The sequence below is a fragment of the Dendropsophus ebraccatus genome, chromosome 2 (genome assembly GCF_027789765.1).
Source record: "Dendropsophus ebraccatus isolate aDenEbr1 chromosome 2, aDenEbr1.pat, whole genome shotgun sequence".
Classification (NCBI taxonomy): domain Eukaryota; kingdom Metazoa; phylum Chordata; class Amphibia; order Anura; family Hylidae; genus Dendropsophus; species Dendropsophus ebraccatus.
In genome coordinates this window covers 88,243,436-88,270,476 of record NC_091455.1, presented here as the reverse complement: position 1 = coordinate 88,270,476, position 27,041 = coordinate 88,243,436, and the positions used below count along the sequence as shown (strand labels likewise).

The 27,041-nt window shown below is 40.9% G+C and overlaps 1 long non-coding RNA gene across 2 annotated transcripts in view; it reads left to right on the top strand.

Moving 5' to 3' along the window:
- Positions 1-27,041, top strand: part of LOC138784553 (uncharacterized) — a 277,446-nt gene that overhangs the window by 206,179 nt on the left and 44,226 nt on the right. The window contains exons 4-5 of one of the 2 annotated variants that reach the window (XR_011361874.1): positions 2,931-3,050; positions 5,485-5,600. This is a non-coding gene — a long non-coding RNA (uncharacterized lncRNA). The remainder of the gene's footprint in view (positions 1-2,930; positions 3,051-5,484; positions 5,601-27,041) is intronic. The other variant, XR_011361875.1, reaches the window with a different exon arrangement.

Below are 27,041 nucleotides of genomic sequence, written 5' to 3'. Positions count from 1 at the left end.
ATTACATAAACATGACACAATGCAAAAAATACTAGGATGATACCTTGGTGAGGTGTAACTTTCCTCATACTAATGTGGTTTGGATAGAATGAAATGTAGTTATGATACCCTCTGTGCCAGGAACTAACAGTACATTATGCATGCTGAAGAGAAACTATAACTTAATGAGCCCCCCCTCCTTTTTTTTAGGAATATTTTTTTTAACAGTGTTGCTGTTTTTCTTTAATGGCCTTTGAAATAAACTAGCACCTTAACTATGGACATAACACCACATTAGATCATGTTGTGTGCTTATATAGGAGCCACATTGAATTTGCAATGCTGAAGATCCCCTCTGTCTAAACTCCTTAAGCGTTCACCAATCTCTGGCATTTGTGAAATTGTAGTTACGTGCGAGGACTGTACACCACGTTCGCACATTTACTTCATCTCACTAAGTCGCACCGTTTGCCTGGAGACATTTCACAACTCCTGACATCATCGGTGCTAAGTGTAATTGATGTCATGTCATTCAGTATATTCCCAAGCATATACAACTGTCTGGAAATAGCAGATTTAGAAATAGCTGTTTGCTCTTCTTCAAAGAATTTGCACTGTTTCTTCAACTGAATGTAAACAATGTGAGGACAGAACGGCATTGAGAAAGTGCCCATCAAACATGTATGCATAGAGAAGATTATCCTTGCTGTGCAAATTCAGGAAAAGATACTTATTGTTGAAAACACTTTAACTTTTTGTTGCCTCTAGGATATTACTGAAATAATATTACTGATTAGATTTAACTTTTACATTCCATACGCTTATTTCACGCAACTTGCTGTTTAGTTTGCATTGCTTATTGCCAAACAGTTTTGTTGGTAAACCTCTGTTTTAACTGTAAAATAATATGGCTATTGAAGGAGTACTCTGACATCAGGTAAAAGAATTAATATGCAGCAGAAGCATATAGCATTGCTTACCTGTCTGTCCCAATTCTAAAACCACCAAAAATACATCTGTTTTGGGGGTCTTAGTTCTGTATTTTATGGCTATGTTATCTGGTTGGACAGTTTCAGTACCACAATTTCCAGAATGCTTTGCTTTCCCTCAGCTGGCAATCACAGCCTTCCCAACCTGCCCACTCCCCTTTAACAGCACTCCTGCCAGTTTCCTGCCCTAAGCTGTGCAGAATATCTAATTTCACTGCAGATTATTACATAATTAGTGAGGTTGCAGCACCTGCCAGATTTATTCCCTGCTTGTTCTTTCTGTAGCATCATTCATCACAAATAAATAAATAAATATATATATATATATATATATATATATATATATCATAATCATATCATATTGGCAGTTCTATAATAGCAAGGACTTCAGAAGAGAAGGATTGAGAGGTAGTTTCTTGCTCAAAATGAGTCTCCAGTGCAGCAAGGCGATAGGGAAAACAAATTTCACTAGTAGGAGGGAAATTGCTGCCCACCTGTATGGAGCTGTATTGAGATCGTACCTGAAATACTGTGTCTAGTTCTGGAAAATGATATTCTTAATATAAGGTCCATAGACATTCTACAAAAGTGGTCATAAAATGGTCTTAAAAATAAATCAGGGAGATTTAAAGGACATAATGTATCTCGCAGAAACGTATTGTATATTTCGTTTACACATCCCTTTAAGGGACAAAATATACAAAATCTAGAATGAAAAAAATGCAACAAGTTTCTGCAAGACACATTAGAATTATGGTGGTATGCAGGTAATTGTTGACATGTAGTTGTAGTTCTAATGTGTCTTGTAGAAACCTATTACTTTTTTGGTTCTAATTTTTGTAGATTTCATTTAAACAGCCTTTTAATGATAAAACATACAAAAATTAGAAGGAAAAAATGTTCTAGATTTCTAGGTGTCTGTGGAGGCGGGAGATATAAGTATCAGTTATTGAAGGTGTACAGTATGTCCACCTTTACCTGAGCAGCATGAGGTGCTCCATAGAGTATGCTCGCTCAATGCTATTCGTAACACATACATGAATTTGTAGCTCGGTTTCCTAATAAACAGACTTCTCTGCTCCATTGTCTTCTTGCATGCTGGCTGAGCTCTCTATCACAATATGCACCATAAATGTAAAGGCTACAAGAACTGTTTTGTATGTCACGATAAAAGGAAAAGTTTTTTTCTGAAATGCAGTAATAAAAATATTAGTAGACTATTCCTCCCACTGCGGTAAAGGTCACTGCTGTTTCAGTACAGATGGACTTCAAATGTAATGGAAATGTTTGTGATTACCTTTTATATAATTATATAACCTCCAGGAAGTCTATCTCTCACCTAGCAGAGTTAAAGATAAAAGTGAAATTGACAGAATAATCGTCATCCCAGCATGCAGTATAGCCTTTCATATCTATCTCTTCTTGTACACAGTATAACTCAGCATTGAGATACGCTGGCAGATCAATACATGAATACCTCCCACACTTACAAGGAAGTGACACAATCCTCCTGCCTGTAGGCTCAAAATGTTCTTATCTTTTCCGCCACTTACAGCAATTTGGTGTCAACAAGAAGCATGTTTTCTATGATTTTCTCTATTCCACTTCTTGATTCCCAGTCCATTTAGTGACGGAAATGGTCTAAAAATTGTTTGAGCTAATGCATCTTTATTTCCTTTATTACGATCTGGGGTACTAAGATAAATGATAGAAGAGAATCAAAGTCTGCATGTCTGCTGCAGTGTTCTCATCAATTGTAAAACACACTGAATTATTTTCTGAATTCTCTTCTTTGCTTTCTATGAGCAAGTTATTTTTGCATGCAGACACTGCCAATCACAACAGGTCTGAAGTTCATGGTGCAAATGAAAAATAGCAGAATGAAAGGGATTTAGATATTGATCATGTAAAGCTACCGGATTGAATTGTATATGTGTATTAAAATATGCATTGTCTTTGTAGAGCCTGTTGCATGGGTTATCAGCTAAGCAGATTCTGTTTGGATCTTACATGAACATTGAAGTTGTGAATTCAATCTCTGGTGGAAGCAGAATTGGATGACAACACTTTTATTCCTGCAGTGTGAGTTGTATCAAAGAAACTCTGATGTTAAGCATGCCTCTGTCTTTTAAAGAGGGTTTCTAGATATCTTGTTTTCTGACATGTCAGTCTTTCTAGCTATTGAAACTAACTGAATCAAATAAACAAATGAAATGACTTATGTCCAATGTTTGTTTCCTATTGCTAATATATAAGTAACATGTTCCAAAGCACGATACTGAGATTGGCATTGCTAAGAGCCTTTTACATAGGGGGGATTATCAAGGGAAAAAAAGCCTATTATTGGCCCATGTAAAAGTTATAGTGACGAACAAGCATATTCATTCATTGGCAGATGACATATTTCTACAGGCCTTAAAATCATGGTTAGCTGGCAGCACAGCTAACAGTGTAAACAGGAGATGTGCTGCTGATAATGATGAAAGTGAACGGCTGCACAATGATCCAGCAATAGTTTGGGCGGCTGTTTACTGCCAATTATTGATCCATCTAAAACTCAGTGGATGCATCCTTCCTATTTAGATGGTGCTAGTGTTCCATCTGTAACAGCATTTTGCCACATTCTGGCATTGAATGTAACAATGTAAAAGTAGCCAGAGTAAAGCTGGGTGTTTAGTAGCTAATCTTGCGTGTATCTTTGTTTCTTTGATTGTACTTACATAGTTGCATTGACTTACCTTGCAAAATTGCTACTGATATGCTGCCTATACTAATAAGGCATTCGCCGATAGAGTTCCTGACGCTAGGTTCACTACACTACACCTGCTGCACCACTGGCCTGTTTAAATAAATATCCAGGCATTGGTATATTGGCAGTGGGGTGTATCACTTTTTGGGATGTGATAGTGGGTCAAGTTACAGTATAGGGCTATGTTCACACAACCTTTTTTTCTTGTCCGTTTATAATTTTTTAAAATGAGGTCTGTCAGTTTGCTTACTTTTGCTTCTACAGCCTCTATAGTGTAAGCTCTCTTTTCTCTATATACTTCTACACAGCAATATATGTTTTCCCATTCAAACTGCCTTTTGTGTGCACTCCTCTCTATATCCAGCCTGTGTGAACTGCCCTCCAAAGGTTCTGTCTGCAATATGAGCTGGTGTGCAACACTCCTTTCCGCCTTCCCTTACCACTGTTATCTCTAGCACCAAGAGAGCTGAAAGCCTGTCCGTCTGACAGACCTACCCTATCTCTCTATGAGTACAAGCCAAATGGTGGGCAAATTTCAAATGAAAACTTTTATAGCCTTAGGCTATGGTCACACAACGTATCTTTTCATAAAAATACGGCCGTTGTTGCAATCAGCAACAACGGCCGTACTTTTTACGAAGAAATACGTTGCTTAGTCTTCTATGGGATCCTGGCCAGAGCGTATACAGATAGTATACGCTCCAGCCAGGATCTCTCGCGGCGCTGCAAACAACTGACATGACAGTGCCATGTCAGTGCACATTGTGGAGCAAGCGGATCCGGACGCTCGCTCCATAGCATGCAGAGGAGAGCTCTGATGCGGGCGTGCAGGAATGCATCTGCATCAGAACTCTGCGGGGCTAAAGATCATCCGGCAGTAACGGCCGGGATGATCTTTTCATAGACCGGCCATTCCGTGACCCGGACGGTCTCTTACGTTGTGTGAACATAGCCTTAAAGTGAAATATTTCTGCTTTCTTCTAACCTCATGTACCTCATGTTGTATGTAATATTGTAGCTCAACACTAATCAGTTTAATTGAACTGAGCTGCAATACCAATGACAAACCATTGATGGGTGAAACACTGTTTCGGGAAGAGAGCAGCAATTTTATTTTCTAAATCTATACTACCATTTAAAATCCCAGATAACCTTTTTAAATCAACAGTACCATTGATTGAATGACCTTAGATATGACTTGATAATATTTGCATCTCAGCTCCTTAGCAATGACGAAAACACAAGATGTCTTTTGCATTTATATAGGGAAAAATGTAGAAATTACCTCTGTTTAAAAGTAATCTGATTTGACTGCCTCATGAAAAAAGTGATAAAGTAACTAGCCCTAGGTTTAAAACATAGGTGTCTTTACATTCCACTGCTTTAGTTATCCCCTCTGACATTTTAATTCTTGCAGGGCAGATACTGGGAAAGTATAATTTATTACCGAGTAGACACAAATCTTTTATAACGTTCCAGAGGGCTCAGGTAAAGCTGCAGGCTACATTTGTTCTATTGCATATCATTTCCAACAACTCTGCTGCAGTTAATAGATTTTCTCATATATACTGTACATTATGAGCCACTGAGCATTGCTGAAAACATGTTTATTTTATGACTACGTAAAGGTATTTATAGTAGATAACTGCCTGCTTGCCATTAGCTAAGCAAAAGACGGGCGGGGGATGAGCAAATAGATGGATTTAATTAAACAATGCGATTATAAAGCATTTGATAACGATTAAGTGAAATGTTTGTGTATTGTAGACTTGGCTGCAACGTTCAAGATACAACGGGAGGGGGACTCTTCTGAATCACCGGAGCTAAAAGAGAACAAGATGTTTCACACCGTTATCCTTGCAGGAGAAAGCTACTGAACCACAGTAAGTAGAGAAGTCTGCGTGTCGCTTGTTTGTAAACACTACGGTTAACATGGCGCAATACTTCATATCTCTGTGCGTTTCATAAAATATGTATTAAATATTAAAGGAAATAAAACCTACACTGGTGATAGCTGCAGTCTACCAGAGAAACCATCTGAATAGCCTTTATGAAGAACTATTATTCTTCATCAACTGTCTTAGGCCCAGACAGCAAGCAATTGCTGAAATTCTGGATATTTTGAAGTTTTACACTAAAAATATAGGAAACTGAGCTTCTTCCATATTATTAGAAATATAATATATTATTTTAACACTCTTAAAACTGTTTATATTTTTTAAACAGGTAGTAAGGCCTGATTTTATTGCTGCCATATCAAAGGTTAAGATAAGGCTCTGTTCAGACTAGCATCATGGCTTCTATCCAGAGTTTTGGAGTGGATACTGATTTTGATAGATCCCATAGATTTATAATGAGGTCTAGTATTTATAATTTTAAAATTTCACCGCAGACTACACTATTCTTGCCACTACAATACGTGCACACCTGACGTAAGGCAAATAATGCCAGCATGAATAGAGTCTTAGTGATAGAAAATATTTTGGATGTTTTTGTTATTTAATTATCAGCCGGTTTCCTTGACCCTATGGAGTGCAGCTTTCACTTCACATCAGTTGTGTTTCTATTGGAAGTGACATTATACAGTATTGTGTACAGTATGCTACATGGCACAGCAAACTATGCCATGTAGCTCAGGCCTTCTAGTCAAATTGTTGAAGTAGCAAACTAAAATGGTAATAATTAACTATTTGGGATAGAACAACAATAAATTAAAAGCTTTACAAACAGTAGGTAACCCAATACAGTGTACTTAAAAGCAACATCTCTTCAAGTTAAAGAAGAAGTCCGGTGAAAATTCTTATCAAAGTAATGTATTGCCCCCCCAAAAGTTATACAAATCACAATATACACTTATTACGGGAACTGCACATAAAGTTCTTTTATCCCTGCACTTACTATTGCATCAAGGCTTCACTTCCTGGATAACATGGTGACATCACGACCCGACTCCCAGAGCTGTGCGGGCTGTGGCTGCTGGAGAGGATGATGGCATCTAGGTATCTCACACGTACTGACATGAATGCGCCGGTCACCTTCCTCCTGAGGTCCCAAATTCAAATGGGTATTCCCATCTCTTTAATTTATGCCCCATCCACACAATAGAGCACCACACACTGACTGATGGGGGTCTGACTGCTGGGACCCCACTGATCATGAAAATTGCAACCCGAATAAATGGAGCACACCGAATGTCTACAGCCAGTGCTCCATTCATTTTTTGTGGGACTTCTAAACATTGCCAAGCACTGATCACAACTTTTCGTCACAACAGCTGCACCCTTTGATACGGTAAAACTAAAATAACAATTGACATTCTCTCCCTGTGCTCTAGTCATGTATTCGGTCAGTGTTATATGTTAAACATGTTTTTGTCAATTAAAAAGGAACATTTAATCTGTTTTAGCTAAGTATTTAGTCTTTATGTTTGATTCCCTTGCTTATTGCCTATGTACCATGCTGAGCTGTTGCTCACTTCATAAGGTCCGTTTCTTTGGACAAAGATTTTCATTGTTCATTTGTATGTTTTCATCAACCACTCCTTGACTTGCTTATTTGCACTTTAATCCTTATGTGCTTTGATCTACCACATTTTCCTGTAATGTGTGAAATCAGTAGTTTGTGAACTGCAGTATATTTTTCCCCTTAAGGCTTGGGAATGTCACATACAATTTGTCATTTTGTGGTTCAAGAAAATTGAATAATGTATATTAGTTTGGTGATCAGCTACATTATAAAAATGTTATCCCAATTTATTTATTTATTAATATTTTTTTAACATTTGCTTCCCTGGATTTTATGGGTTCCAGGTAAAAGACATTAAGGCTATGTTCCCACAACGTCTTTCTTGGCTATGTTTCCACAACGTCTTTCTAGGCTAAGTCCCCACAATGTCTTTCTTGGCTATGTTCCCACAACGTCTTTCTTGGCAATGTTCCCAAAACGTATTTCTTGGCTATGTTCCCACAACGTACTTCTCGGCTATGTTCCCACAACGTCTTTCTTGGCCATGTTCCCACAACGTCTTTCTTGGCTATGTTACTACAATGTCTTTCTCGGCTATGTTCCCACAATGTCTTTCTTGGCTATGTTCCCACAATGCCTTTCTTGGCTATGTTCCCACAATGTCTTTCTTGGCTATGTTCCCACAACGTCTTTCTTGGCAATGTTCCCAAAACGTATTTCTTGGCTATGTTCCCACAACGTACTTCTCGGCTATGTTCCCACAACGTCTTTCTTGGCCATGTTCCCACAACGTCTTTCTTGGCTATGTTACTACAATGTCTTTCTCGGCTATGTTCCCACAATGTCTTTCTTGGCTATGTTCCCACAATGCCTTTCTTGGCTATGTTCCCACAATGTCTTTCTTGGCTATGTTCCCACAATGTCTTTCTTGGCTATGTTTGCACAACGTCTTTCTTGGCTATGTTCCGACAATGTATTTCTCGGCTATGTTCCCACAATGTCTTTTCTTGGCAGTTTTATGGTCACCTTTTTGGACAGCTGTAATTTCGTAGCCAAAACACTGCCAAATTATGCAAATTATTATGCAAGTATATTGCATTATACGGCTGTGTTTTGGCACCAATATGACATAAATTGTAAGGCTATGTTCCCACTTCAAGAACATAGCCGGGAAAGGCAACCATCTCATCATATTGACAGAAGCTAATAATGATGATTGTAATTGATTATAATGAGATGGCCGCTGCTATGTTCCCAAAGTGGGAACACGGTCTAAAACTGATGCTATTCAAATATTAAAGGTTACAATCACAAGCAGTGGAACCAGCTTGATATTGGCATCAATGAAAACTATAAGATTTATCAACCCAGATTTATTAATCTGTCTGAGACAAAAATCGGACACATTTTTGTCTCAGACAGATAGCAACTAGTGTCGAGCAGACTTGCTGGTATGTTGGGGTGTGGCAATGTTCTCTGAACCCGAACACTTGGCATTTAACCCCTGGCGGCTAGAGACATTGGATGCCACTCTAGAGGAGCGGCATCCAACTTCCCAAGCTGCCGGGAGTCAAAGGCTAAGCATCCAGCTTTGGGAACCCAAACAGGTCAGCAAGTCTGCTCAACACTAATAGCAACTATTCGCAGAACTGAAAGATGCGCTGTACTTGATTGCTATCTGTCTGACACAAAAAAAAGTGTCTGATTTTTGTCTCCGACAGATTAATAAATCTGGGCCATTTTGATTAAGGAAAAGTGCAAACATAAAATGTAACCTTTATTCATTAAAAATACACCAGATGCGCGGCTGTGTCATTACAGTGCCATGAACACTGTCCCCGCTCCCAGGGATATTTATACATCACACCATGCGGGGTAAAGACTCCTATACATTGTTTCACAGAATGTGGGAACTCTACTAGAATAGCTTGTAGTGTCTTTATTTTTCCCTATTGACTTCCAGAAAACATTACAAGCTGTATTTTATGACCAAAAATGCAGGTCCCATATGTGGAACCACCTTAAGGCCGGGTTCACACACAGTATGACACCAGCCATTCTGTGACACGGCCGTATTACAGAACGGTCAATGAAGTTCATCATGGCAGTACTGGCCGGATGAACTTGATTTCTTTTTAATTTGGATATGGGCACATCTGGGTGTGCCCGCATTTCAATCAAACATAGCCAACCATGTAAAGTCCTTTTGAAGCCGTACTTTACATTGTCTGCTCTGTCAGTCTTGTGCGGCTGCTATTCAAGGACTGTAACTGAATAAAATCCACCCTACATAGACCAGTATCACCTCATACATTAACCATATAGCAGTAGATATCAGCTCCACACAGGCTCCATACTGCATTTAAATAGACTGTGGGAAGAGGGCCTTAGTATTCCAAGTGTTAAAAGGGTCTTAAGATATTTGCTCCTCTGGAATGGTCTAAGGTCACATTTACACATGCTTAGTTCTGTACAGGACTACGAATGCACCGCTCCAACCATTTGCAACCTGTGCGCGGTTGCATGGACCCCTTTATTAACCCTTTCAGGACCAAGGCAAATTTTATGAATATGACCTGTGTCACTTTATTCATCAATAACTTAGGAATACTTTTACCAATCCTTCTGATTCCAAGATTGTTTTTTTGTTACATATTCTACTTTAGGTTAGTGGTAAATTTGAGTTGATAGCTTTAGAATGTTTTTGTGAATAACTACAAAATGTTGTTAAAAATGTAAAAGAAAGCGCATTTCTCTACATTTGAAAGTCTTTGCCAATAAGGAAAATAGTAATACTACATTCATTATTTATTAATTCATATCTATAACATGTCTACTTCATTTTAAAAGCATTTGGTGAACATGCTTTTACTTATTTGGGATGTTAGAGGCCGTAAATGTTTAGTAGCAATTTTCAAAATGTCAGAAATTCTTTCGGCACCAGTTCAGTTTTGGAGTATATTTTAGAGGCCTGTATACTAAAACCCCCCACAATTCAACCCATTTTGAAATATTCACTCTTTAAAGTATTTAAATTTACATTAATTCAGTTATTTAACCCTTTGGGTATTTCACAGGAATAGCTGCAAAGTAAGAGTGAAAAGTTAAAATTAGCATTTTCTTTCCAGAGATTCCAATGTAATCCTATGTGTTTTTTACAACACCATTTACCGTTACTGATCCACCAATGCCGGCAATTGCCGATGCTGGACCCCCTTTAAGGGTCCAGTGGCAGTTACACTAAACTCTCAGCTATCAGCTGAAAGTTTAGTTGCAGCTCCTGGTCTCTGTTTGTGTAAACAGTGAGCATCTGAAGCAGGTCAGTAAATTTACTGACTTTTGCTTGAAAGGGTTAACCAAAAGCTGGCCATATTATGACACACCAGTATTTCTTTGCAGCACAGATCATAGACCTGTAAAACATATGAATGTGTATATGGGGCCATAGAAATGAATTGGTTTTCCTTCTGTCTGTATTTGTAGGTCCAGAATGAACAGATGCGCAAAAGGGACTCAAAATTTCTCTTTGTCAGACAATTCTTTAGTTATTCACAGACACTCAAGATCATTGTGCAAAGTCTTCTGCTGTGATTCATCTTACGTGTAAAAGTGACCATAGGCAATAATGTAATTGGTTGCTGCGGGCTCCAGCACAATTATTCTATTCCCAGCATTGGAGTGTTGCTGAGGACAAGCAGGTTTTTGTTTGGTAACACGTGTGATTAATTACGCTCAGCTCTATTTATAGTGAGCTTGAACTCAGCTACAATTTGGTTTGAATTTCCATTTCATTATTTAGTTACTTTTCTAATTATTATAAAATAGTAACTGCAAATTAAACCATTCCTTTGTCTTTATGAGACGAGCACATGTTTTTTTTTCATATGAGACTATGATTAATTTTCAAATTATGCCGTTACTTTTAAAAATGTTTGTTCGAATAATTAATTCATGGAATTTTCTTTCCAGTCTGATGTGGTGCTCTCTGCTGCCAACTCTGTCTGAAACAGGAACTGTCCAAAATAGTAGCAAATCCCCATAGAAATCCTACTCTGCTTTGGACAGTTTCTGTCATGGAGAGAGGTGGCAGCAGAGAGCACCGTGTCAAACTGTAAGGGTACAAACCCACTTGACGTATTTGCTGCGTGAATCAGTCTTAAAAATAAGCAGGCAAAACGCAGGTTGGCTTTATACAATTGTTCTGCGTTAAAATACGCAATTGCGTATTTTTGAAGCGTGAAGCTACATGCGTTTTTCGCACAGGTTGTTAACAACTGATGCTTTGCTAACAACAAGCTTCACGCTTCAAAAATACGCAATTGCATATTTTAACGCAGAACAATTGTATAAAGCCAACCTGCGTTTTGCCTGCTTATTTTTGAGACTGATTCACGCAGCAAATACGTCAAGTGGGTTTGTACCCTAAAAAGACATTGCTTCCTGTAGAACTTTAACCCCCAGGCAACCCATGCCTTACGGGTGCGGCATAGCCATGTGGGACTTGACGACCCATGTTGTACCTGTATGTCATTATTTGTTATGTAGCTATAAAACAAGCACAGGTGCAGAGCTCACTTCATAGAGGGTGAAGACTAATAGCTGTTGGGTCCCACCACCAGTGACTGGCAGCATCGAATATGTTGCCATCTGTCATTAAAGGGGTTATCCAGCGAAAATATCTTTCTTTCAGATCAACTGGTTTCAGAAACTTATATAGATTAATAATTTACTTCTATTTAAAAATCTCAAGTCTTTCCGTACGAATCAGCTGCTGGATGTCCCGTGGGAAATGTTTTCTTTTCAGTCTGACAAAGTGCTCTCTGCTGACATCTCTGTCCGAGACAGGAACTGTCTAGAGCAGCAGCAAGTTCCCATAAAAAAACCTCTCCTGCTCTGGACAGTTCCTGAGCACTGTGTCAGGCTAAAAAGAAAACACCACTGTGCAGGACATACAGTAGCTGATAAGTATGGAAAGACTTAAGATTTTTTAATAAAAGTAAATTAAAAATCTATATAACTTTCTGACACCAGTTGATTTGAAAAAAAAAAAACAGTCACACATGGGGGTCCCCATCAGTCAGTAACAGTGGGTATTCAGAATAAATATAACATCAGTCACAAAGTGCATGGTGTAAGCTTGTACACTCTGAAAGTTAGTTTCTTTTCAATTTAGCTCCATAAATAATATTTTCAGGTTTTTATATCATACAGTTTTTTTTTTGATAGGTTGAAAGGAATCATTACAAAGTACAGTTGTTGCTGAAAAAAAAAACACAAAAAAACAAGCCCTTACATGGCCCTGTACATGGAAGAATAAATAAATATATCTATATATCTCTTAAAAAGCTACAAGTAAAAAAATTAAACACAAATTGAAAATGTGCCTAGTCCTTAAGGCTAAAATCCACTGTCCTTAAGGGTGCCTTCACACTAAAGGATCTGCAGCGGATTTCACCCTGCAAATTGGCAGCGAAATCCACTGCAGATCCAGTACCATTCATCCCTATGAGAGCACATACTCACAGCAAGATTGACATCCCACTGTGAGTATGGGAGTTAACCCCCTGCCGCCCGCAGCCCCACAGCCCATGCATGTGAGGCTCCCGGCTCCGGTCCCGCTCAGCCAGTCAGTGCTGCCATGCACTGATTGGCTGAGTGGGACCAAAGCTGGGAGCCTCACATGCAGCCGCGGCACCAAGCAGGTAATGTATGCTCTAGCCGTCAGGCTGCGGGCAGCGGAGGGTTAACTCCAAAACTCACAGAGGGATGTCAATCCCGCAGCGAGTATGTACTCTCATAGGGATGAATGGCACTGGATCCACAGCGGATTTCACTGCGAATTCGCAGTGTGAAATCTGCTATGTGTGAAGGCACCTTAAAGGGGTACTCCGGGATGGGGCTACGACCGCTGAATGGCTTAGCTGCCTTGAGACATCACGTCTCAAGTCACAGCTCAGACCAAGAAGCGGCAGCAGGACGGGAGAACGGGGCAGTGCGATCCGGGACCTAACGCTGGAACCGGGGAGGTAAGTGACTGGCGGCCTCTATATACACCCCTTCCCCAGCCATACAATAAAAGTAACCCGAGCCCGGAGTACCTCTTTAGTAGTGTAGTGACAGGTAAATTGTCACTACACCCACTGCTGGATGAGCTGTGAATTTCTGTCATAATCTGGAAGCTTGTGTATCTATGACAACCAACCACTCAGTGACAAAAATGGATGCAACCTTTAATCTAAGCCAATGCACGCATTTTTCGTTGCACAGCATGCACAGCATGGTTCGTTGGCATGAATACCTGACCTTCAAGATTATGAGAGAAATTCACCACTGATCCTGCAGCGGGTATATTGACAGGTACGCTTTGGGGCTGGGTTCACACTATGTATATTTGAGGCTGTATTTGGTCCTCATGTCAGGTCCTCATAGCAACCAAAACCAGGAGTGGATTGAAAACACAGAAAGGATCTGTTCACACAATGTTGAAATTGAGTGGATGGCCGCCATATAACAGTAAATAACAGCCATTATTTCAATACCACAGCCGTTGTTTTAAAATAACAGCAAATATTTGCCATTAAATGATGGCCATCCACTCAATTACAACATTATGTGAACAGAGCCTTTCTGTGTTTTCAATCCACTCCTGGTTTTGGTTGCTATACAGCCTCACAAATACAGCCTCAAATATACATAGTGTGAACCCAGCCTAAAGGGTTAAACTAGAAGGGTGAAAACACACAATATGGTTATACCGTGTTTGGGAGCATTGTGGTTGCATTATAGTTGGCCATATGCTTAAAGGGGTATTCCAGGGAAAATCAATAATTTAGCAATGGAAAGGGTTAACCAAGGTTAACCCTTTCCTAATATACTTACCTGTCCGTTTTTGGCCCCCCAAGGAGATCTCCCGTCCGGTCACGTGATGGTCCAAGCTGTGACTCGCGGATCCTCTTCTTCCGGTTCGGTGACGTCACCACCCGGCCGGCGACTGACTCTTTCTTATTAGCAGCAGAGCACTGAACCCTGACTGACTTGTAGTGTGTAGCCAATCGGGGTTTAGTGCTCCTGCTGTACGAAGTTAGCCGGGTTCTGATCCCCCCGGCCCCCTCCTTCTCTATCATTACAGCGATCCCCCCGGCCCCCTCCCTGTGCTATAAGCCCGATCCTCCTGGCCTTCTCCTTCCTATGTAATCTGTCCTGATCAAAGATAGCTCACCCGCATCCCCCAGTGTGCTGCGGCGCCGGCCCCCGTATCGGCACTTATTGTAAGCAGCTGTTCTCAGCTGACAGGCGCTGTGTGTGTGTATGAGGCAGGAGAGAGTTCATGCTTGCTCCGTACACAGCGCAAGCATGAACTCTCTCCTGCCTCACACACACACAGCACCTGTCAGCTGAGAACAGCTGCTTACAATAAGTGCCGATATGGGGGCCGGCGCCGCAGCACACTGGGGGATGCGGGTGAGCTATCTTTGATCAGGACAGATTACATAGGAAGGAGAAGGCCAGGAGGATCGGGCTTATAGCACAGGGAGGGGGCCGGGGGGATCGCTGTAATGATAGAGAAGGAGGGGGCCGGGGGATCAGAACCCGGCTAACTTCGTACAGCAGGAGCACTAAACCCCGATTGGCTACACACTACAAGTCAGTCAGGGTTCAGTGCTCTGCTGCTAATAAGAAAGAGTCAGTCGCCGGCCGGGTGGTGACGTCACCGAACCGGAAGAAGAGGATCCGCGAGTCACAGCTTGGACCATCACGTGACCGGACGGGAGATCTCCGTGGGGGGCCAAAAACGGACAGGTAAGTATATTAGGAAAGGGTTAACCTTGGTTAACCCTTTCCATTGCTAAATTATTGATTTTTCCTGGAATACCCCTTTAAGTTCTTCTGAAATGCAGTCAGTTTAAAGGACAACTCTGGTGCTGATTAAAAAAACTGAACTGAAGCTCCAGTTGGTGTCTTCATTTTTTCTTCACTTCCTGGTTTGGGCTTTCCCATGATGCTCTTTGTCTCCTGTGATGTCTAACTGACTCTGTAGAACTGTTAGATGACTTACAGCTTTCTCAGCCAATCAGAGCTGAGCAAACTGAGTCATCTGACAAAGGGAGGCTGGCTTAACAGGGCTTAGACCAGCCTCCCACTTAATGATGTCACTGTCACAAAATGGCTGCCACAGAAAAGCCTGGGGTCAACAGTCATTAGGTAAGAATCAGTTTACTTCACTTCCTGGTGGTGGGTTGAGGGGGGGGAGTAGATAGGGAAGAGGGGCAGATAGGTGATTGAAGCATATTACAAAGTTATATAACTTTGTAATGTGTTTCAATTACTGGGAAAAAGATTTTTGCTGGAGTATCCTTTTAAGGCTGTGTTCGCACATAGTATTTCCATCAATATTTTGATCAGTATTTTTTCAACCATAATCAGGAGTGGGTTGAAAACATGGAAACTGGGCATATATTTCTATTATACAGTAATTTTGCCACCAGTTCCACTCCTGATTTTGGTTGTAAAAATACTCCCAAAAGACTGACAGAAATATGCATATTCGTGGTGCGTTCACACGTACAGGATCTGCAGCAGATCCACAGCAGATTTGATGGCCCAGATTTGATTTGTTTTGAATCTGCAACTTCAAATCTGCTGGAGATCTTGTACGTGGGAACGCACCCTAAAAAAAGAAGTACAGCATATGACCACTGGTTTGGTATTGACTAGTTATCAAACTCAATACTACATGAATAGTAATTACCAAGACCTCTGATACTTTGCTCACCTATCCTTGAGTTCAGGTTATAGCTATTAAAGCTAGATTGTGACCATCTGCTAGTCCAAGCCCTTCTCATGCCTTATTAAATCTGGGTTGATCAGTTCAATGATTTATTTACATTTTTCCTTTAACCCTTAGAGGACCGGGCCAATTTCAATTTTTGCGTTTTCGTTTTTCCCTCCTTGTGCTTAAAAGGCCATAGCACTTGTATTTTTTCACCTAGAAACCCACATGAGCCCTTATTTTTTGCGCCACTAATTGTACTTTGCAATGACAGGCTGAATTTTTTTTATAAAGTACACTGCGAAACCAGAAAAAAATTAAAAGTGTGGTGAATTGAAATTGAAAAAAAAAAACGCATTTCTTTTATTTGGGGGGTATTAGTTTTTACGCCGTTCGCCCTGGGGTAAAACTGACTTGTTATATATGTTCCTCAAGTCGTTACAATTACAATGATAAATAACATGTATAACTTTTATATTATCTGATGGCCTGTAAAAAATTCAAACCATTATTAACATATATTTATATGTTCCTAAAAATCGCTTCATTCCCAGGCTTATAGCGCTTTTATCCTTTGGTCTATGGGGCTGTGTGAGGTGTCATTTTTTGTGTCATGATGTGTTCTTTCTATCGGTACCTTGATTGCGCATATGCGACTTTTTGATCGCTTTTTATTACAATTTTTCTGGATTTGATGCGAGCTCAAATGCGCAATTTTGCACTTTGGGATTTTTTGGTGCTTACGCCATTTACCGTGGGAGATCAGGAATGGGATTAATTAATAGTTTGGGCGATTACGCACACGGCGATAGCAAACATGTTTGTTTATTTATTTGTTTATTTTTATTTATAACATGGGAAAAGGTGGGTGATTCTGACTTTTATTAGGGGAGGGGGCTTTTTCTTATAATAACACTTTTATTTTTACTTTTACACTTATACTAGAAGCCCCCCTGGGGACTTCTAGTATAAGAGCACTGATCTCTCATTCAGATCTGTGCTGCATAGATATGCAGCACAGATCAATGAGATAGGCACATCGATTGCTTCCGGCTGCTGCAGCCGAAAGCAATCGAATGCCGAGTCGGGATCAGCGCCATTACAGCGCTGACCCCGGAATGGGTAAGATGTGTGGACTGTCCCGGAGGAGCGATCCTCCCCACTAGACACCAGGGAACGGCTGCATTTGGTAATCGGATGCAGCTGTCAACTTTGACAGCTGCATCCGATTACTGTTATACCCGCGGTCCAGGGCTCCGCTCTGAGATCGGTGAGGCGGCCCTGGATGTACAGGTACGTCCAGGGTCGCCTAAGGGTTAAAGAAAGTTCTCTATCTAAGTCATTGTAATCAATATACTAAATAATTAAATTTCCTCACAATTTTATGTGTATACTTTTTCTTAACCTGTCAACACATTTATTTTATTCGTTCTTTGATACATAGATTTTGCTAGTACAGCTTCATTGTATTCCGCAATGCTGCAAACCAGTTAGTGGCCTCTCTGCCTGTCAATTATCCCTGGACTGTGCACTGACAGGCAGAGAGCTGTGACTAGTCATGGGTGGCTCCCCTCCCAGATGACTAGTTGCCGTCTCTCTCTAAGCCACATGCGGCATAATAAAACTTCTTTTTCACCTTTATAAAGTTACTGTTGCAGCCGCAGCTGGTATGTTCCGCAAGCTGCACAGTAGATCTATACTGCACTGCTGGGAACCATATCAGCACAATTGTGCTGATTGGTTCCCTTTAAATACATTGGAACAATACAGCATGGTAGTTCAAAACAGCTGTAGACCACTTGCAGCTCAATCCCTTTTATCCTGTCCTGTGTGTTCCTATGGACATATTAGGGGACGTTTATCAAGACTGGCACAGGAGTACACCAGTCTTAAATAAAACCGTGCCGACTTTCCCCTGACCGGATTTACTAAGAGGCTTCCTTAGTACAGCTGGCCGGCCCTGCACTGGTGAAGGCATCATGCAAAAATCTACACCAGCTGTGAAGGCAATGTAGGTTTTTGCCTGGTTTACGCTTCCCGCTCCTTAATAAATTAGGCACGGGAAGAGGCCAAATTCACCTGTTTAGCCATCTTTATTAGGGCACTGTTTAGCGTCTGTATTGTAAAGGGTTCAGTCTGGTAAAATAAATTACAATGCCTCCTAATATCTAAATGATGACTTCTATAATAAATATAAAAACTGCATTGTCAGTTACATGGTATTTGCCTAATATTCCCATGTACAGTATATCCATTTGTATGTGGGTGGTTACACATTAATTCATCTTTATAACAGTTTACTATTTTTACACAGGAATTCCGCCCTAAGGTCTTTTGGCTTTAAACTGGATTTATTTCAGAGATATATTTTTCACTGTGAACTGAAAAAAAGATTTATTTTTACACATTTCAGTATTGTGAGGGTGAGAAAGATACACAAAGCCAATGGAAGAATGAAGCGTATTATCTGGGAATACAGAAAACCTAACTATTTCAGTTAGATTATATATGAAATAAAGCGCGGCTTCTATGATTTTACCATGAACTGCCATGCAGCAGTGCACAGTCAGGTTATAGCTTGCAATTTTCTCACGGGTCAACTAACTGACTAAACTGTGGGAGGATCACGAAAGAACCTTGGCTCAAACCCCAGTGAAAAAAAAGTTGGCTGTGTGTAGACAATCAGTCTAGTGAAACTCCTAGCATTCTCAGGCAGATCATACTAGTGGAGGAGGAAGGAGATAGAATAACCTTGGCCTGTCTCTGTGAGAAGAGAATAGAAGCCGCCACCTCTGATGGCCTGAGGCTTGTGGTATCATACTCTAAATAGCATTCAAATTAAAATAAATATTTATTGTTAGCCTTTTCTTTTGCTTTGGAGCACTTTACATGTGTGTGACAACATTAGGAACAGAACAGGCAGATGGTAGAATACATTTCATTCTTCAAGTTACTTCTGGGTAGAAATGCCATAATAGGTAATACTATAGTACCAATTTATACTGGTGACATTAAAGGCAGAAAAGTCATTTATGTCTACCTAATTATGATTTTGTGACCTTTTCGTCTGGAAGAGGTATACCAATTAATCTGTATCTTTAACATATGTCCTCACTTGCCGGCCATAAATAGAGCCAGAAATAAGGGATGTGATGCTAAGTGGAGAGAGGCAGCACCTTTACATTTTTCACTAGATGATAACCAGCCAATCAGCAGGGGTTGGACTGCTGGGCCCCCCACCAATCACAATAATAGAGATCCTTTGCTGGTGAATGAGGCAGCAGCGTACATATCTCACTGACACTCCATTTACTCTCTATGGGACTTCGGACATTAACCAAATAAAGTGATTAGCTATCTTCTTAAGAGCACCAAAGAGGTGATGGAGAAGAGAACAAACATGCTTGCTGCCATCTTATTCACTAGAAGGCCACTATCTTCTCGATTAGTGGGGTTACAGAGGTTGAACCCCCAATGATCAGTTACTTATAGCCATTCCTCTGGATAGGAGATAACTTTTAAAATTGAGATATCTCACCTAACTCATGAAGGAGTCCATGCATTGTTATGGGAAAATGTATTCTAATCAATAAAATAAACGTTTGCAGTCCCTCAATAGGTTATCATGGATTTTGCAATTTTTTATGCAAAGCAGAAAATGGATGAAAAGTGGATGCATTTGTGTGCATCCGTTTTGATCCGTTTTTCCATTAATTTCCATAAAAAAAAAAATAATGGATGATCTATCACATTTTTGTGTATGTTATAAAAAGGATGCGTCTTTATCTGTTTTTTATCCCTTTTTTAATAATGGAACTCAATGGAAAGGCAGATCAAAACAAATGCACACACACATCCCTTTTTTCATTCGTTTTAGTCATAATTTTTTCATAAAACAGATTAAAAAAACGTAGTACAAAAATACTGTGCGAACCCAGCTTTACTCGAGCAAATGATATGTGCCACTTGCAGTGAAAAATATGTGAAGTCATGTAAGTAAAGACACCATACCGTATGTGAACAAACCAATAGTCGATCTTCAGTTAAAATATATAAAGTATATAACAAATTGACTCTGCTATAAACTATTAAGCCAAAAAGTCACAGATAAACCAATTCCTTCTTTAAAAAAATAAGCCTTATTTTGGAAATCCAGTTAAACTATGGAAGTGTAAGCAAGAGAAAGTTGCATGCTTAATTCTTTAAAATCATTTAAAAGTTCCCTTGTGTCTTTCTATGAGTGTAAGAATATTCTGTTATGGCTACTAGATAGAAAAGAAGGCGTAATCAGGCCTTCTTAATTTTTTTTTTTACTTTCCATATACACAACATAATAAACGCCCTATTCTTACCTCATCACACCACACTCCCTGGTCCTCCTTATTTACTTGCTGAACACTCCAGACGCCACTTCCAGGATGGGTAGTCTTGGCGGTAACAGTCCTCTCAGATATTTACTGGCCAATACCACCCTTTATTTTATTATCAGAAAGTTATACAGATAGTTGATTCTTTTTCTTTAGAGGAAAATTGTCTTCCACCTACTTTAATGAATGAGCATTGAAATAGAATAGGCTGAACTGGATGACTGAGTTTGTTGGTGTCATCATCTACATGAACAGATGGATGTAAGCCTGAAATATGGAAGTCTTTAATGGTCACACTGAGTGATGAGTACCCTCTTGTTTTTGTTATCATCTTATCATTGCCTGGACACTTGGCGTATTTTTAAAGAGTGGGCACCCCATAGTGACTTCCATTAAAGGCTACAAGGAATGATCCTCGTTGTGGGTAGTGCCAGTCTTCTTTATCTATCATAAGACTCAGAATCAGTGGCGTAGCTACCATAGAGGCAGGGTAGGCAGTTGCTATGGGGCCCGTGCAGGAGGAGGGCCCGGGGGAAAAGATAAGAGCGTGTGTCCTTCTGATTAACCCGTTATGTACTGCAGTATGTAAGTGACCCAATGTTTACAGTGGACTGTCATAGCAAGCAGCCATTGTCTCTCTGCTCTGCCAGTCACTCTTGTGGCTGAGGACAGAATTCTGCCTCTGGCCACAAGAGATTTTATTAGGGGGAGGGGGCCCTTACATTTTTTTGCTATGGGGCCCCGTGACTCCTAGCTACATCCCTGCTCAGAATAAAATGTATTATTTCCTAGTAGAGATGAGCGAATATGATTCGATCAAGATGGTATTCGATCGAATATTGCGGTATTTGAAAGAGTCGAATTAAATCAAGTAGTGTGGCAAATACGTGGGAAACATTTGAAAGCTCTCCCATCGCAGTTGGTGCTTTTTTAATCCAATCACCATGCAGGGAGGCTGTGAGGGACCCTGGGAGTACGCATGCAGCTCGAAAACGGCGTCTACCCTCATTGGATGGCTGAACTACATGACCTTGAATCTTAAATACTTGGTTCCTGCCTCTCGACCGCAGATGAGCTTTCAACCTAGCCAGGGAGAGATCTTGCAGCAGGGAGAGATAGGTTTTAGTAGTGTTTTGGTCAGGCAGGCTGACTACAGAACCCAAAAGTCATTTCAAGGGCTAAGATCAAGCGAAAAAGTCATCTCTGAATCCAAAGCACTTCTCAGTGCTAAGACATAGATGATAACAACAGCAGCATCAGCATCAGCAGCAGAAGGTGTTTTCATTCCTGTGTGTACAAGTGACTTATAGTGTCCCTGGTTTAGCCCACTAAGGGCACGTTATACCCACTAAGGGCACCTGATATATACTGTTCCAGTAGCCCAGTAAAAGGCACGTCATACATACTGTTCCAGTAGCCCACTAAGGGCACCTGATATATACTGTTCCAGTAGCCCACTATAGGCACCTGATATATACTGTTCCAGTAGCCCACTAAGGGCCCCTGATATATACTGTTCCAGTAGCCCAGTAAAAGGCATGTCATGCATACTGTTCCAGTAGCCCAGTAAAAGGCATGTGATACATATTGTTCTAGTAGCCCACTAAGGGCACCTGATATATACTGTTCCAGTAGCCCAGAAAAAGGAACATCATACATACTGTTCCAGTGACGTTGGTACAGCATAACGCGTGATATGCGCAAATAATATGACGCTCTACTGACCCACCTTGGAGTCATGTATGTAACGCTGTGCAAGAAATACGAAGGAAATGTGTGAACATTGCCGTAAACGTTTGCAAAGCGTTCGCAAATATTTTTCCTTTGCAACTGTAGAGAGTGGCATTATACTGTGATTTTGGGGTGTTGGGTGCACCCAGATATGCTCCCCCTAATGTCCCAGTGTCATTCCGGAGGTTTTAGCATTGTTTAGGGAGGTTTCATGGGGGACTTGGTGACCTCCAAGTGGTCAAATTTGGATTTCCAATTGCCGCAAATTTTTTTCCCATAGACTATAATGGAATCAAATATTCATTTGAATAGACGAATCTCGGTGACTATTCGATTCGGATTCTCGAAAGTCGAATATTTCATTACTCGATCATCTCTATTAACTAGTAAGTCTGTGTATTGTGTCCACATCTAGTGTATATCACACATTCACCATACATTGCTGTGTTTCATTCTTTACAGAGGCCATTGAGGAGCTGTCAGTGTTTTGACTATTTTTTGCTCAGCAGCCAGTCTTAATTGTTCATAGATATTCATGTTGCTAATCACTGTAATTGGATAATTATGGCTCAAAACATTTGGTTAGGTGTTTGATTGATCTTGTTTGTGGCTTTCAGCCTTTCATTTATAAAACTACAATTTTAATCGGTTTCTGCGCTAAAATAATATTCCTTAATATTGTATTAATTGATTTATCGGTGTTATTATATCTCTGTAATTGATTAATAATTAGCACTCTGTAACTTTGATTGACAAATTGAGTAGCATCTTAATATGCTTAGATGAAGATTACATCCCCTAAGGGAAAAAGCTACAGCAACCTTCAGTTATTTATTTATTTTTTTATTGTGTCAGTCACTTTAAACAATTGGCAGATTGACATCTAAAAAGGCACCTTGGGCTTCATTGACAAGGTAGAGCCATGTGCACATGGAATTCCTACTATGTCCCATTGGGGTAAGTGCCACGGTATTATGGAGCTATCACCCCCTTAACACAGCATCCAATAGAGCACACCACAGTTTCTTTCTGTTGAGTTCAAGATACAGTAAATTAGAAAAAAAACTCTGTATGCTAATCTACTAGATCAACGTTCACTTAAATAGCCTATGAAAACGCCTTGATGATCTTGCAGCAAACCCTTGCTGCGTATGTAGAAAATAATTAAGCTATACTTATCTGTCCACGCTTCCAACCTTCCTTGTGGCTTCTTCTCGCTTACTGCAGACGCCACTGTCAGTCCTGACACGACTTTGAAGTGACAGTCCATGCAGTCAATCACTGACCAAGACAACACCAAGGCCAGTGATTGGCTGAGAGACCTGTCACTACAGAGATAGAAGCCATCAGCAGCTGCAATGAGAGAGAAAAAGCCAAAAGCACACTGGAAAGTGTGGACAGGTAAGTATAGCTTTATTATTTTCTATATTCCTTTTATCAGCTGGGACTCTTTAGCTCTTTCAGCCTTTTGTATGTGCTACAGATCCAGATTGTAGCATTGCATGTTTAGTATGGTATTAATTTACAATAGTCCAGAAAAAAAAAACATATGTTGAAAATATTGTACCCTGAGGCCATCATACCCTGTATTCATATGTACTGTATGTATAAAAATGGCAATGACGTAAAGGTGTTTTGTGACCAAGACAATACTTTTTAATTAGGAGGTCATGCTTCTTTAACTCCCAATGATGAGTTTATATGGCCTGCAAAGCCATGTCTGTTGTCTTTGCAGTGGATGCACAAAGGGAAATGTTGCATTATGTGTCATAATTAGTGATGAGCGAACGTGCTCATCCGAGCTTGATACTCGATTGAGTATTAGGGTACTCGATGGTAGTCGTTACTCGGACGAGCATCTCGCAATACTCGAGAAAACCTCATCATCCGTTTCCTGTAGGTTTGGGCGCTATTTCTCAGCCAATAAACATGCAGGAGACTGTTTGGTACATCTTGCGATCACATGGGACCCATACATGTCGATAGCAGCGATTGGTTGGCCAGATCAGATGACCCTGCCATATAAAACTCGGCGCCGGCAGTGCTCGCTTCAGACGCATGCTGTGAGAGATCAGGGACAGAGCTGCTGCTGGTCAGGGAGAGTGTCAGTGTAGGATTTAGCATTCCAGTAGGCAGGGTATATACTAGCAATATAAACAAACAGCCCTTTTCAGGGCTTAAAAGCTTTTATTAACCCATAGCTGCACCAGGACGTTATTGAACGTCCTCGTGCCGCTATGGGAGTTCAGAGGGGGGTCGCGCGGCGACCACCCTCTGAACTGCCGCAATCCCGGGTGCCGCGAGTAGCCCGGGCTCGCGGCTATTAGCGGGCACGGTCCGATCGCCGTGCCCGCTAATTAAGTACTTAGAAGCAGCTGTCAAAGTTGATAGCTGCTTCTAAATACTTGCTGTTATACATGCCTGGTGGTCTAGTGGGGGGATCGCCCCCCTGCGGCGCGATTGCGGGGGGGCGATCCCCGCATCCATCCCGGGCCGGGGTCTGCTCCGTAATGGCGCTGATCCCGGCTCGGCATTCTATTGCTTTTGGCTGCAGCAGCCAAAAGTAATAGAACACCGATCTCATGGATTCATGCAGTATAACTATACTGCATGGATCTCTATGAGAGATCAGAGTGCATATACTAGAAGTCCCCCAGGGGGGCTTCTAGTATATGTGTAAAGTAAAAGAAAAAAGTATTTTTAATAACACAAAATCCCCTCCCCTAATAAAAGTCTGAATCACCCCCCTTTCCCCATTTTATAAATAAAAATAAATAAATAAATTAATAAACAAACATGTTTGCTATCGCCGCGTGCGTAATCGCCTGAACTATTAATTAATCACATTCCTGATCTCACACGGTAAACGGCGTCAGCACAAAAAAATCCCAAAGTGCAAAATTGCGCATTTTTGGTCGCATCAAATCCAGAATAATTGTAATAAAAAGCGATCAAAAAGTCATATATGCGCAATCAAGGTACCGATAGAAAGATCATATCATGGCGCAAAAAATGACACCTCACACAGACCCATAGACCAAAGGATAAAAGCGCTATAACCCTGGGAATGGAGCGATTTTAAGGAACATATATTTTCTTTAAAAGGTTTTAATTTTTTACAAGCCATCAAATCAAATAAAAGTTATACATGTTACATATCGTTGTAATCGTAACAACTTAAGGAACATATATAACGAGTCAGTTTTACCCCAGGGCGAACATAGTAAAAACAACCACCCCCCAAATAAAAAAAAAACATTTTTTTTTTCAATTTCACCACACATATAATTTTTTTCTGGTTTCCCGGCACATTTTAGGCAAAAATTACATCTGCCTTAGCAAAGTACAATTAGTTGCGCAAAAAATAAGGGCTCATTTGGGTCTCTAGGTGGAAAAATGCAGGCGCTATGGCCTTATATACACGAGGAGGGAAAAACGAAAACGCAAAAATGAAAACTGGCTGTGTCCCCTAAGGGTTAATACTATTACTACAGACTGCTGGCTGGGAGTTGCAGTGCTGCTACAGCGATTTAACCAGCACACTGTGGTGACCGGCTGCTGGCAGAAAGGGGACACCCCTAAAAAGTGCTCAGTTTACTCTTTTGATTTTGGGGCTGGTGGTCCTGCTGTACTACATTGGATTGCTGGGATTTGTAGTACACCTGCATAGAGCTTCACAGCTCATTGTAAGGGAGTATCCCAGCGTGTGTCTAGGTCCAGCCACTACCAGATTGTACCGTAAAGCCCCCCTAAACTAGTGGGTACTACACTGTATTGCTGGGATTTGTAGCACACCTGCATAAAACTTCACATCTCATTGTAAGGGGGTATCACAGCGTGTGTCTAGGTCCAGCCACTACCACATTGTACTGTACAGCCCCCCCCCCCCCTAAACTAGTGGGTATTACACTGTATTGCTAGGATTTGTAGTACACCTGCATAAAACTTCACTGCTCATTGTAAGGGGGTATCACAGAGTGTGTATCTGGGTCCAGCCACTGCTCATTGTACTGTACAGCCCCCCATAAACTAGTGGGTACTGCACTGTATTGCTGTAATTTGTAGTATGCCTGCATAGAAATTCAATAGAATGTTAACCCAACTGCTACAGTCAAATTTAAAATCTAAAGGGTGCTGGGGGTAGAAGGCAACTTGTTGGCTACTGCTGGGCCTTAACTGGCATCCATGTTGACTACTGCTGGGCCTTTACTGGCATCCGTGTTGACTACTGCTGGGCCTGCCCTTACCTTCCTTGTCTTGTCCATTTCAAACCGTATTGTCTGTGGATGTCATCTTATCTTACGGGTGTCCTATGTCATTCTTTCACCAGTACCTTCTACCTTTTTTCAATGTTGTAGCCGTTTTTAAGGCAGGATTGCCCACAGCAGTAATGGACATCCATGTTGACTACTGCCGTGCCTGCCATTGCCTCCATGTTGACTACTGCTGGGCCTTCACTGGCATCCATGTTGACTACTGGTGGCTGGCCTTGCCTCCATGTTTACTACTGCTAGTCCTTCACTGGCATCCATGTTGACTACTGCTGTGCCTGCCCTTGTTTTTTGTTTTGTTTTATATTTGTATAGCGCACACAGATCCCGCAGCGCTTCACCTATCTGTATGTTTTTGGGTGTGGGAGGAAACCGGACTACCCGGAGGAAACCCACGTAAACACAGAGAGAAGATACAAACCTTTTGCAGATGTTGTCCTTGGTTGTATTTGAACCCAGGACTCCAGGCCTGCAAGGCTACAGTGCTAACCACTGAGCCATCATGCTGCCCTTGCTTCCATGTTGGCTACTGCTGCGCCTTAACTGGCATCCATGTTGATTACTGCTGGGCCTTAACTGGCATCCATGTTGAGTACTGCTGGGCCTTAACTGGCATCCATGTTGACTACTGCTGGGCCTTTACTGGCATACATGTTGACTACTGGTGTGCCTGCCCTTTCCTCCATGTTGGCTACTGCTGGGCCTTAACTGGCATCCATG